This window comes from Mixophyes fleayi, chromosome 9, assembly GCF_038048845.1.
Source record: "Mixophyes fleayi isolate aMixFle1 chromosome 9, aMixFle1.hap1, whole genome shotgun sequence".
Lineage (NCBI taxonomy): Eukaryota > Metazoa > Chordata > Amphibia > Anura > Limnodynastidae > Mixophyes > Mixophyes fleayi.
Genome location: NC_134410.1, coordinates 10353702 through 10364114, shown reverse-complemented (window position 1 = coordinate 10364114; position 10413 = coordinate 10353702). Strand labels below are relative to the sequence as shown.

The following is a 10413-nucleotide window of genomic DNA, read 5'->3' as shown; positions in this document are numbered from 1 at the left end:
TTTGTTATATGAGATAAAGGTAAAATTCGGTGTTACTCTGACACGATATTACTGCCCCAACTCTGTACACCTTTACATACAGCTAAAGCCACCCTGTTCTAAATAGATCTAATCAAGGACAAAAAGCTGACATTTCCGGCAGTCTGCTTACTGACACTGGAAACGTGTTTGCAGCGAGTGTCAGATAGTGCTAGATAAAGGTTTTATTGTTGAAAATCAGTAATCAGTCCTGAGAGAATATAAAATGCTGCTGACAATGCAAAAATAGTAATATTTTACCAGAAGAAAGAGTAAATAACGGGCAGATTTGGGGACTCACTGTATCAATTTTTGATGCTTACATAAGGTTTTCAATACAACCATAAGCAAATTAGCATTTGTCTGGGGCTTCCGAAGGGAATAAAAGAAGCAAATAAACAATGTGGTCTGGCTTATTTGTCTTTAGTGATGTAATCCAGTAGATTTCAAAGAAATGTTGTTTGCAAAAAATTGTGATGGCCGTAAAAACCAAAAAATGGAGAATGCAGGCATCGATCCTGCTACCTCTCACATGCTAAGCGAGCGCTCTACCATTTGAGCTAATTCCCCTTTATTAAAAAAAAGCCACTTACACAATGTGAAACTGGAAGGTGGGCAGGGTTCAAGAAGGATATTTAGTTGTGGTGGAGCTTTGATAAGACATCAGGATGTGTTAATCAGGGCCACACATCTTAGGACACCCAACATGACAGACACAGACCAACATGAGTAACATGGGAGCCAAAAAATCACCCAAAGCAGATGTCATTATATACATGAGAACTTAAGTTGCTCTGATTATAGAAAACATATGTTACACATAGTCCAGCGGTTCCCAAAGTGTGCACTACTGGTCCCAGGTCTGCCACGGTGCTGTCACAGGGGTACAGGATTGTCATGTAACATACTAAAGCGACCTGGCTGGATGCTAAGTGACAGAGCAATGACTCAAACACACGGCAGTTCCTAGCACATCTAGGACACATTGGCGCACAGCAGTGGCAGAAAAGATAAGTGGAGCAAGATGGAATTGTCCTTGGGCCCTCACACCCACCGTTATGCTGGATCTTAAAAAGAACATGCACACTTTAACAAACCAAGCACAAAAGTGCCACTCCTTGTGGCTGAAGTGCTTGGTTTCTTTGGGCCCCCACAAAACAAGGTAACAATGGCCTTAAGCCACCTAAGGTAACATGGCTGTTAATTAACTCTACTGTGAAAAGATGTTGTTGTCATCATCCTTAGCCTCATCCTCATTAGCGCCCTCGTCGGTTACACAAATATCCCCCTCATCCTGTTGCAATTCCAAAGTGACATCCTCAATTTGTGTATCACCGGCTACACTCGGGCTGTTCAGGCACACATCTGCAGAAATGCTGAAAGGGGCCTTCTTAATGGGTACACTTTCAGAATGGTCAGGATTACACATAGCACTCGTGGATAGACTCTCCTCAATGATTGGTGTCATTTCTGAATTGAACATACATTTTCCTCTAATGCTTTACTGTTTTCTTCCAGCTCGGCTTTTACACCTAAAAGCATTTGGGCACTACTTTTGTAGTCCGAATGACAAGGTCTTGCTTGGTCACGACTGACCTTACAAGAAGATGCCTCAGTAACAGTTTCAGATCTCGCACTCATAGAGAAAGGCGAAGGCCTCATTCTTTCTTTGCCACTGCGTGTGTAGAATGGCATGTTGGCAAATTTTTTTTTTTTTCTGCAGATAATTTTGCCTGGATTACAGCTCCTTTTTTCTTAAACAAGGTAAAAGGTGTTTTTTTACATTTTTGTTTCCCGGACTTAAATACACTATGTAGTTTTGCATAGGCTTTACCAGATGACGTACAGGGATTACTATCATCATGACTGGTGGCAGCAGCTGCATGGTGCTCCTGCTCTTCTGTGTACTGCGGTGAATCCATTTTGATAATACTTTACACTTTTTGGTGCAAATTCAGAAGAAAAGCCTGCAAGGACTAGTATTTGTATTTCAGCTATGACAATTAGCAACGCAGCTCTCTTTTTTGTGTTACCTATATAACACAGTAGAATTTGACTGCAGAATTACATCAACCCTGTAAGCACTATTATTTGCATTTTTCTGCAATGAGAATTACCAATGGAGCTCTCCTGAATGTCACTGATTACTTTGTTGAACACTGCTACCCCCTCCTCTTTCAATTCTATTTGCCTACCCAACTGCTCTACACTCTGTGCTACCCCTTCTTTGTCCCTCTGTCAACTGGCGCTACATCGCTGTGGAGGGCGGTATTTCTAGATTCCAAAACTCGCGAGATCCGAATTTCGACGACGTAACGATGACACTTTGGCTCGTTTTCGATTCCGACTCGGCTCGGAACTCGGATCCATTATGTTTGGGTGTGTTCGGTTCCCGAGGAACCGAGCCTGAGCGTCTCTAATTTAAATGTAGCTTCATTAGTGATTCCTCATTCATAGAGTTTCCAGAGTCATGACCTTTTCAGTAGATGGTTATGACAGATGAAGAGAACAGATCTAAGTGTAAATCTTAAAACATGTATAGTGTGTACACATGAATCGGCTGCTGATGGGGAAAATGCAGGTGAACATGTATGTATAATGCAGGTGGAGGTCACTGCAAGTTTACCTGATACAAGAATTGTATTGAATAGAATGAGTTTAGAAACATGTCAACGCAAACAAAAACATTACATGTCAGGAGTGGGATTTTTTCAAACCCGCAATTTAGTAAATCTAGCCCCTGCGGTCCTTCTTGAGGCCACTTTGGTCAACTTTTTAAAAGTGAAAAATTAACCAAAGTCATACTCCCTACATAATAACACGTCGATATCTAATCTTAAAAAATACAACACACTGTGGATGATACAGCACATACAGATGCATGTCATGTGCCGTATCCTATGCATGTTTTTATGTTGGTACATGTGCTCACATATCGGGTGTATATAACAGATTTAAGCCTGATTCATTTAAAAAACGTAAGTCCATTTACGTGACTTATTTTCACTATGCGCATACGTGAAACCAAAACTTGCACCAAAGAACGCAATTCAAGTCCCCACATATATATCACTTCCGACTGCATACAATTTGAAAAAGGCGGAATAGGATGGTAAAGGGGAGGAGTAAGGTAGGCAATGTGAAATGGTAGAGCGCTTACTTAGCATGCGAGAGGTAGCAGGATCGATGTCCGCACTCTCCATACCTTTTATTAAGCCGTTTTTCCATGAAATACATAGCACAGAAAAAAAAACGACCATGAAGGGACTCGAACCCTCAATCTTCTGATCCGAAGTCAGACGCCTTATCCATTAGGCCACACGGTCCAATACACATGGAGTGCTGCATTCTATGCAGGACAGCCGGGGTATGGATTAAAGTGTTACCTAGGGCAGCACGGTGGCTAGTGGTTAGCACTTCTGCCTTATAGCACTGGGGTCATGAGTTCAATTCCTGACCATGGTCTTATCTGTAATGAGTTTCCATGTTTTGAAAAGCAGCTAGAGAAAGCAATTTTGTTAATTATGTTGGACTTGTAGATTAAGTAATTTATTTGCTTCGCAGGATCCAAGAGTTATCAACAAGACTTTTCTTTCCCACTTTTTAAAAAGTTGACCAAAGAAGCGTTAAGAAGGACCTCAGGTCTGAGTATAATATTCTAAATACATATAAGGGATGTCAGGATGGCCAAGTCCCAGACTCAAGAGTGACCTTTTACCTACATGGGTGTTCTGGTCTCCGAATGGAGGCGTGGGTTCAAATCCCACTTCTGACACAAAATGGGGTTTTTTTGTTATCTTGGTGCAAATTCAGACAACTATTTTGTCTTAATCAGTCATACAATTCTCTGTCATCAGTTATACATACCTTCAATCAGATATTTTGTTAAGCATTTTTCCTTCCCTGACTACAGGGTTGACCTATAACATAGAACATCATGCAAATGTGAAGAGTATTTGAATATATTTTACTGTAACTTTGTTATTTATTCCTCAATACACAAACTTAAACTACAATTCAAATGAAGTCTACTTACTGACACTGGATACGTGTTTGCAGCGAGGGTCAGATAGAGCTAGAAAAAGGTTTGTAGTTGAAAATCAGTAATCAGTCCTAAGAGAGTCATTTAGCCCTCCCAAAAATCAGGCCCAGAGTATATCTCCGGTACGACTCTATGGATTTTTGCATAAATGACGTAAAAGGCTGCACAATGCTATTTTCTTACTTTAAATCTTAAAGTTTAAAATAGTATTTTTCAAAAAACAGCATGTTCCATAGAGAATAGTTGGATACTTAAACCCTAGTTACGATTAATTTGTTTGGTTTGGATTGTATTTTTTTTTTGTTAGCATTGTGATATCACACAGCCTGGAGAGCACCGGCACACAGCCCGCAGGAAAGATACAGGGAGACATGAGACGACAGGACAGAAATACTATTGCAGTATCTCTGTCACTGGTCCCCCTGTATCTGTCCTGCATTGATCCGGCTCTCACTGGTTTGGGGGAGGGGTATCTCACGGCGACTGGGTGGGGGGGGGGGCTATTAACATTCATGTATATAGGAGCGGCATATTCCACAGTGCCCCTTCCCTTGTTAGATATCTGAAGCTTTAAGTACTTTCAGGTGTCTCTGTGGCGCAATCGGTTAGCGCGTTCGGCTGTTAACCGAAAGGTTGGTGGTTCAAGCCCACCCAGGGACGTTAAAGATTTTTCCTTCTCTGGCTACAGGATTGTCCAGTAACATACAGTATATATAATGATTCCTCAATGCACAAACTTGCACAAGTCTATTTGCAGCTATTGTCAGATGATATTAGAAAAATTTGTAATCATTAATCAGTCCTGAGAGAATATAAAAAGCTGCTGATAATTCTAAAATAGAAATATTTTGCAAGAAAAAAGAATAAATAACAGGCAGATTTAGGGACTCTGGATCAAACTTGGATGCAATTTAGCATTTGTTTGAGGTTTCTGAAGGGAATTAAAAAATAAATAAATATAGAATGTAGTCAGGCTTATTGGCTTTAGCAACATACTGCACTAGATTTCAAAGGACATTGCTTGTAAAAAAAAATTGTGATGGCTGTGAAAATAAATAACATCTGGAGAATACAGGCATCAATCCCACTACCTCTCACATGCTACCACTCTACCGTTTGAGCTAATTCCCTTTTTATAAGGTCACCACTGAGATGATTTGAAGCAGGGAAGTGCAAGAAAGCTTTTTGGTTGAGGTGAAGCTCTGATAAGACATCAGCATGTCAAACATCTCAGGACACCCAACATGACTCACACTGACCAAACTGAGTAACATGGGAGCCAAAAAGTCACCCAAAGCAAATGTCATTATTTACATGAATATTCCTCTATTTATAGAAAACATTTGTTACACATAGTCAGTCCATTTCCACTTTAACATTATATTATTTTTGTACTATAAATGTTAACCCGCAACATTGTTGCAACAAAGTACAAAAACAACATCAACAGAAGTCTAAGTTCTATTGTAGCAAATAGGGAAATATTAAATAGTAAATAATGTGGTAGAACCCAGACTACTTTCTATTCATACTCACTTCATACAGGTCAGCTGAACTCTCCAGCTCACAAGGGGATTAAATAACATTATTAATAATCTTCTTATTTTATCTACCAACAGACAGCAGGAAGAGTAAGAAGAACAATTAGCAAATCATCATATTATCAATTGGGGATAGGAATAAAAAAAAAAGTGCGTGTAATTTCCTTGAAGAGAGCACAAAACAATTTGGATTGATTCCATGCGTTGAGCAATGTTGAACAATTGAGCAACAAGTTCATACCGTGGATGGCCAACTGCACTCAGACAGAGCAGAGACTATACTAACTATATACTTGTAATATCAGTGAGAAGACACATTTAGCAGAAAAGAAGAGCTTCCATTTGTAAGATGTTACTAAAAGGGGAGTGAAGTATTTGTTCCATAAAGCCCCTCCCCGCTGAAAGCCTTCAGGATGTCTTCTCCATCGGAGAACAATATGTTTTTCTACAGTAAACTTTGTCCTTTATTAGAGATGTGTTTTTTTCTTTAAAAGGGCACAAGCTTTTTATTTATATTTTTGTTTCCCTGACTTAAAAACACTATGCACTTGTACATAGACTTTAGCACATGAGGTAGAAGGATTAGTATCATCATGACTGAGACTTGAGAGTGACAAGAACAATGTGACTGAAGAGTGAAGAGTGACAAGGGCACTGCCACCCCTCCTGTTTCTGTATGAGCTATGGCACAGTAGAATGCCACTGGAAAATTTTAAGAACACCGACAGCCATATTATTTGAATTTCGTTTCAGCACTAAACACTGCCACCTCTCCTATTTCTGGGTGAGCTATGGCACAGTACAATGTGACTGCAGATTTTGAACAACACTGCCATCCCTATTATTTCTAATTCAGCAATGACAATTAGCAATGGAGCTCTCCTGTTTCTGTGTGAGCTATAACTCAGCAGAATGTCACTGGAGACTTTGAAGAACACTGCTACCCCTCCTCTTTCTTTTCTACTCATGACGCTGCCCAACTGCACTAGAGACTGCCAAGAACTGTGCTACCCCTTCTGTGTCTCTCTGTGAAATCGCGTTGGATCGCCGTGGAGGGCGGTACTTATAGAATCCAAAACTCGTGAGATCCGACGACGTAACAATGACTTTTTGCCTCGTTTCCAATTCCCAGGGCGCGCAAAAGTACCAAACCGGCTCGGATCAGTACTCGGATCTGCTAAGTTCGGGTGGGTTTGGTTCTCGGGGAACCGAGCCTGAGCATCTCTAATATAAACCCTTCTTGATATAAATGACAAAACATCTTCAACAAAGAAATTACCCTATTAAATTAGTACATTTTTATCTGTGTTTTTTCAGAGTTGCTGGGAAATAACCATACAACCTAAAAACAGGTAAATAATGTGGTCAGACTTATGTGCTATATATTTCAAAGAAAAACAGCTTATTAAAATGAGTGGAGAATGCAGCCATCAAACCCACTACCTCGCACATGCTAAGCAAGCGCTCTACCATTTGAGCTAATTCCCCCTTTATGCTGATACAAACCTATCCTTTCCCTCTTCACCGTTTCACCCTTCAAAGTGTAATCAGTCGGAAGTGTCATTTATGTGTGAACATGAATTGTGTTCTTTGGTGCAAGATTTGGTTTCACGCATGCGCAGAGCTTCCGTTTCTTAATGAACCAGGCCATAAGTCTTTACAATAAGTGCTATTATATACACCCGATATGTGAGCACACATATCAGCCTAAAAACACTTTGTGTAAAAAGCAACCCAAAATAATCACACGCATATGTATGTGTTGTATCATCCAAAGTGTGTCGTGTTTTCTAAGATTAGATATCGACGTGGTATTATGTAGGGAGGTATAACTTTTTCCACTTTTTAAAAAGTGAACATCATGCAAATGTGAAGAGTATTTGAATATATTTTAATGTAACTTTGTTATTGATTTCTCAATACACAAACTTAAACCACAATTCAAATGAAGTCTGCTTACTGACACTGGATACGTGTTTGTAGCGAGGGTCAGATAGAGCTAGAAAAAGGTTTGTAGTTGAAAATCAGTAATCAGTCCTGAGAGAGTAAAATGCTGCTTCTAATCCACAATAATATTTTACCATAAAAAAGAATAATCACGGGCAGATTCAGGGAGTCCCTGAATCAATTTCAGATGCTTGCATAAGGTTAAGCATTTGCTTGGGACTTCGGAAAGAAATGTAAAAAAGTAAATATATGTGGTCAGGCTTATTGGCTTTAACAATATATTGCAGTAGATTTCAAAGAAACATTGTTTGCAAAAAATTGTGATGGCTGTGAAAATAAAAAACATCTGGAGAATGCGGGCATCGATCCCGCTACCTCTCACATGCTAAGCGAGCGCTCTACCATTTGAGCTAATTCCCCATTGTTAAAATGAGCGCTTACACTATGTGAAGCAGGAAAGTGTCCAGAGTTCAAGAAAACAATTTGGTTGAGGTGGAGCTCTGATAAGACATCAGCATGTTAAACATCTCAGGACACCCAACATGTCACACACTGACCAAACTGAGTGACAGGGGAGCCAAAAAGTCACCCAAAGCAGATGTCATTATATACATGTTCCTCTATTTATAGAAAAATGCTATTTCCTTAGTTTAATTCTTTATAGTTCAAAATAGTTTGTTGCAAAAAACAGCATGTGCCATAGAGAATAGCTGGATACTTAAATCCTGATTCCAATTTATTATTTATTGGTTTGGATCCTATTTTTTTTTTTAGCATTGTGACATCATACAGCCTGGAGAGCACCGACACACAACGCGCAGCCCGCAGGAAAGATACAGGGAGACATGAGACGACAGGACAGAAATACTATTGCAGTATCTCTGCCACTAGTCCCCCTGTATCTGCCCTGCATTAAACCAGCTCTCACTGGTGTGGGGAGGGGTATCTCACTGTGACTGGGTGGGGGGGCTATTAATATTCATGTATATAGCAGCCGCGTATACCACAGCGCAGCTTCCCTTGATAGATATCTGTAGCCTACAACACTCTTACATGTCTCTGTGGCGCAATCGGTTAGCGCGTTCGGCTGTTAACCGAAAGGTTGGTGGTTCAAGCCCACCCAGGGACGGTGAAGATTTTTTATTCTCTGGCTACAGCATTGTCCAGTGACATACGTCATGCAAACATACCCTATATTTACTGTTAGCTCCATTAATGATTCCTCAATGCACAAACTTACCCAACTCAAATGAAGTCTACTTGTTGACCATGCACACATAGGTTTGCAACTATTGTCAGATAATATTAGAAAAAGGTCATTTATTAGTCCTGATAGAATATAAAAAGCTGCTGATAATTCTAAAATAGAAATATTTTTGAAGAAGAAAGAATAAATAACAGGCAGATTTAGGGACTCACTGGATCAAATTTGGATGCAATTTAGCATTTGTACGAGGCTTCTGAAGGGAATAAAAAAAAAGAAATGTATAATTTAGTCAGGCTTTAGTGACATATTGCACTAGATTTCAAAGAACATTGCTTGCAAAAAATTGTGATGGCCGTAAAAATAAAAAATAACTGGAGAATAACATCGATCCCGCTACCTCTCACATGCTAAGCGAGCGCTCTACCATTTGAGCTAATTCCCCTTTATGAGCTTACTACAGACACGATTTGAAGCAGGAAAGTGCAAGAAAGCTTTTTGGTTGAGGTGAAGCTCTGATAAGACATCAGCATGTCAAACATCTCAGGACACCCAACATGACTCACACTGACCAAACTGAGTAACATGGGAGCCAAAAAGTCACCCAAAGCAAAGGTCAATATTTACATGAATACTTATGTTCCTCTATTTATAGAAAACATTTGTTGCACATAGTCAGCCCATTTCCACTTGAACATTATATTATTTTTGTACTATAAATGTTAACCCGCAACATTGTTGCAACAAAGTACAAAAACAACATCAACAGAAGTCTAAGTTCTATTGTAGCAAATAGGGAAATATTAAATAGTAAATACTGTGGGAGAACGCAGACTACTTTCTATTCATACTCACTTCATACAGGTCAGCTGAACTCTCCAGCTCACAAGGGGATTAAATAACATTATTAATATCTGCTTATTTTATCTACCAACAGCCCGCAGAAAGAGTAATAAGAACAATTAGCAAATCATCCTATTATCAATTGGGGATAGGTATAAAAAACTGTGTGTAATTTCCTTGAAGAGAGCACAAAACAATTTGGATTGATTCCATGCGTTGAGCAATGTTGAACAATCGACCAACAAGATCATACCGTGGATGGCCAACTGCACTCAGACAGAGCAGAGACTAGGGGGTAGATTTACTAAAGGTTCTAAAAAGGAAAAGTGGTAGTGTTGCCCATAGCAACCAATCAGCTTCTAGCTATCATGTTCTAGAATGTATTAGATAAACCATCAGAGAACAATACTGTAGGGGACTGATCAAAGGGAATCATGGTCAGGAAACCCATTAACAACACAAAGGAGGAAAGTGTCTGTAATCACACTGCAAAACACCACTTAGGCTGTGTATACAGAACTATGTCTGTGGGCTCCATCGCATCACAAAGCCCAACAAATAAATAAGCGTGAACAAAAAAAAAAACCACAAGTTGTCTGTTTGTAAACGTTCTTTAAAATACAATTGTGAAAATGCAATTAAAATTATTTGTGAAAAAATTGTCACTATGAGGAAATATGTACCATATAGATAGACAGATGGATAACCTTATTTATTAAATATATGCAGTTTTGGTCCGGTGAAGCACTGGATGGACTTCTATTTACAAATATGCTGGCGATCAACTATATAACCTTGCTGAAAATCATCCCCAGAAA

General features: G+C 39.4%; 3 non-coding genes across 3 annotated transcripts; 2 read left to right on the top strand and 1 right to left on the bottom strand.

Annotated features, from left to right (window-relative positions):
- Positions 1-3271: 3271 nt before the first annotated feature.
- Positions 3272-3344, bottom strand: TRNAR-UCG (transfer RNA arginine (anticodon UCG)). Its single transcript has one exon. It is a non-coding gene; the product is annotated as a tRNA-Arg (tRNA).
- A 1302-nt stretch (positions 3345-4646) lies between these two features.
- Positions 4647-4720, top strand: TRNAN-GUU (transfer RNA asparagine (anticodon GUU)). The gene has a single exon. It is a non-coding gene; the product is annotated as a tRNA-Asn (tRNA).
- A 3883-nt stretch (positions 4721-8603) lies between these two features.
- TRNAN-GUU (transfer RNA asparagine (anticodon GUU)) lies at positions 8604-8677 on the top strand. Its single transcript has one exon. It is a non-coding gene; the product is annotated as a tRNA-Asn (tRNA).
- The last annotated feature ends 1736 nt before the right edge of the window (positions 8678-10413 follow it).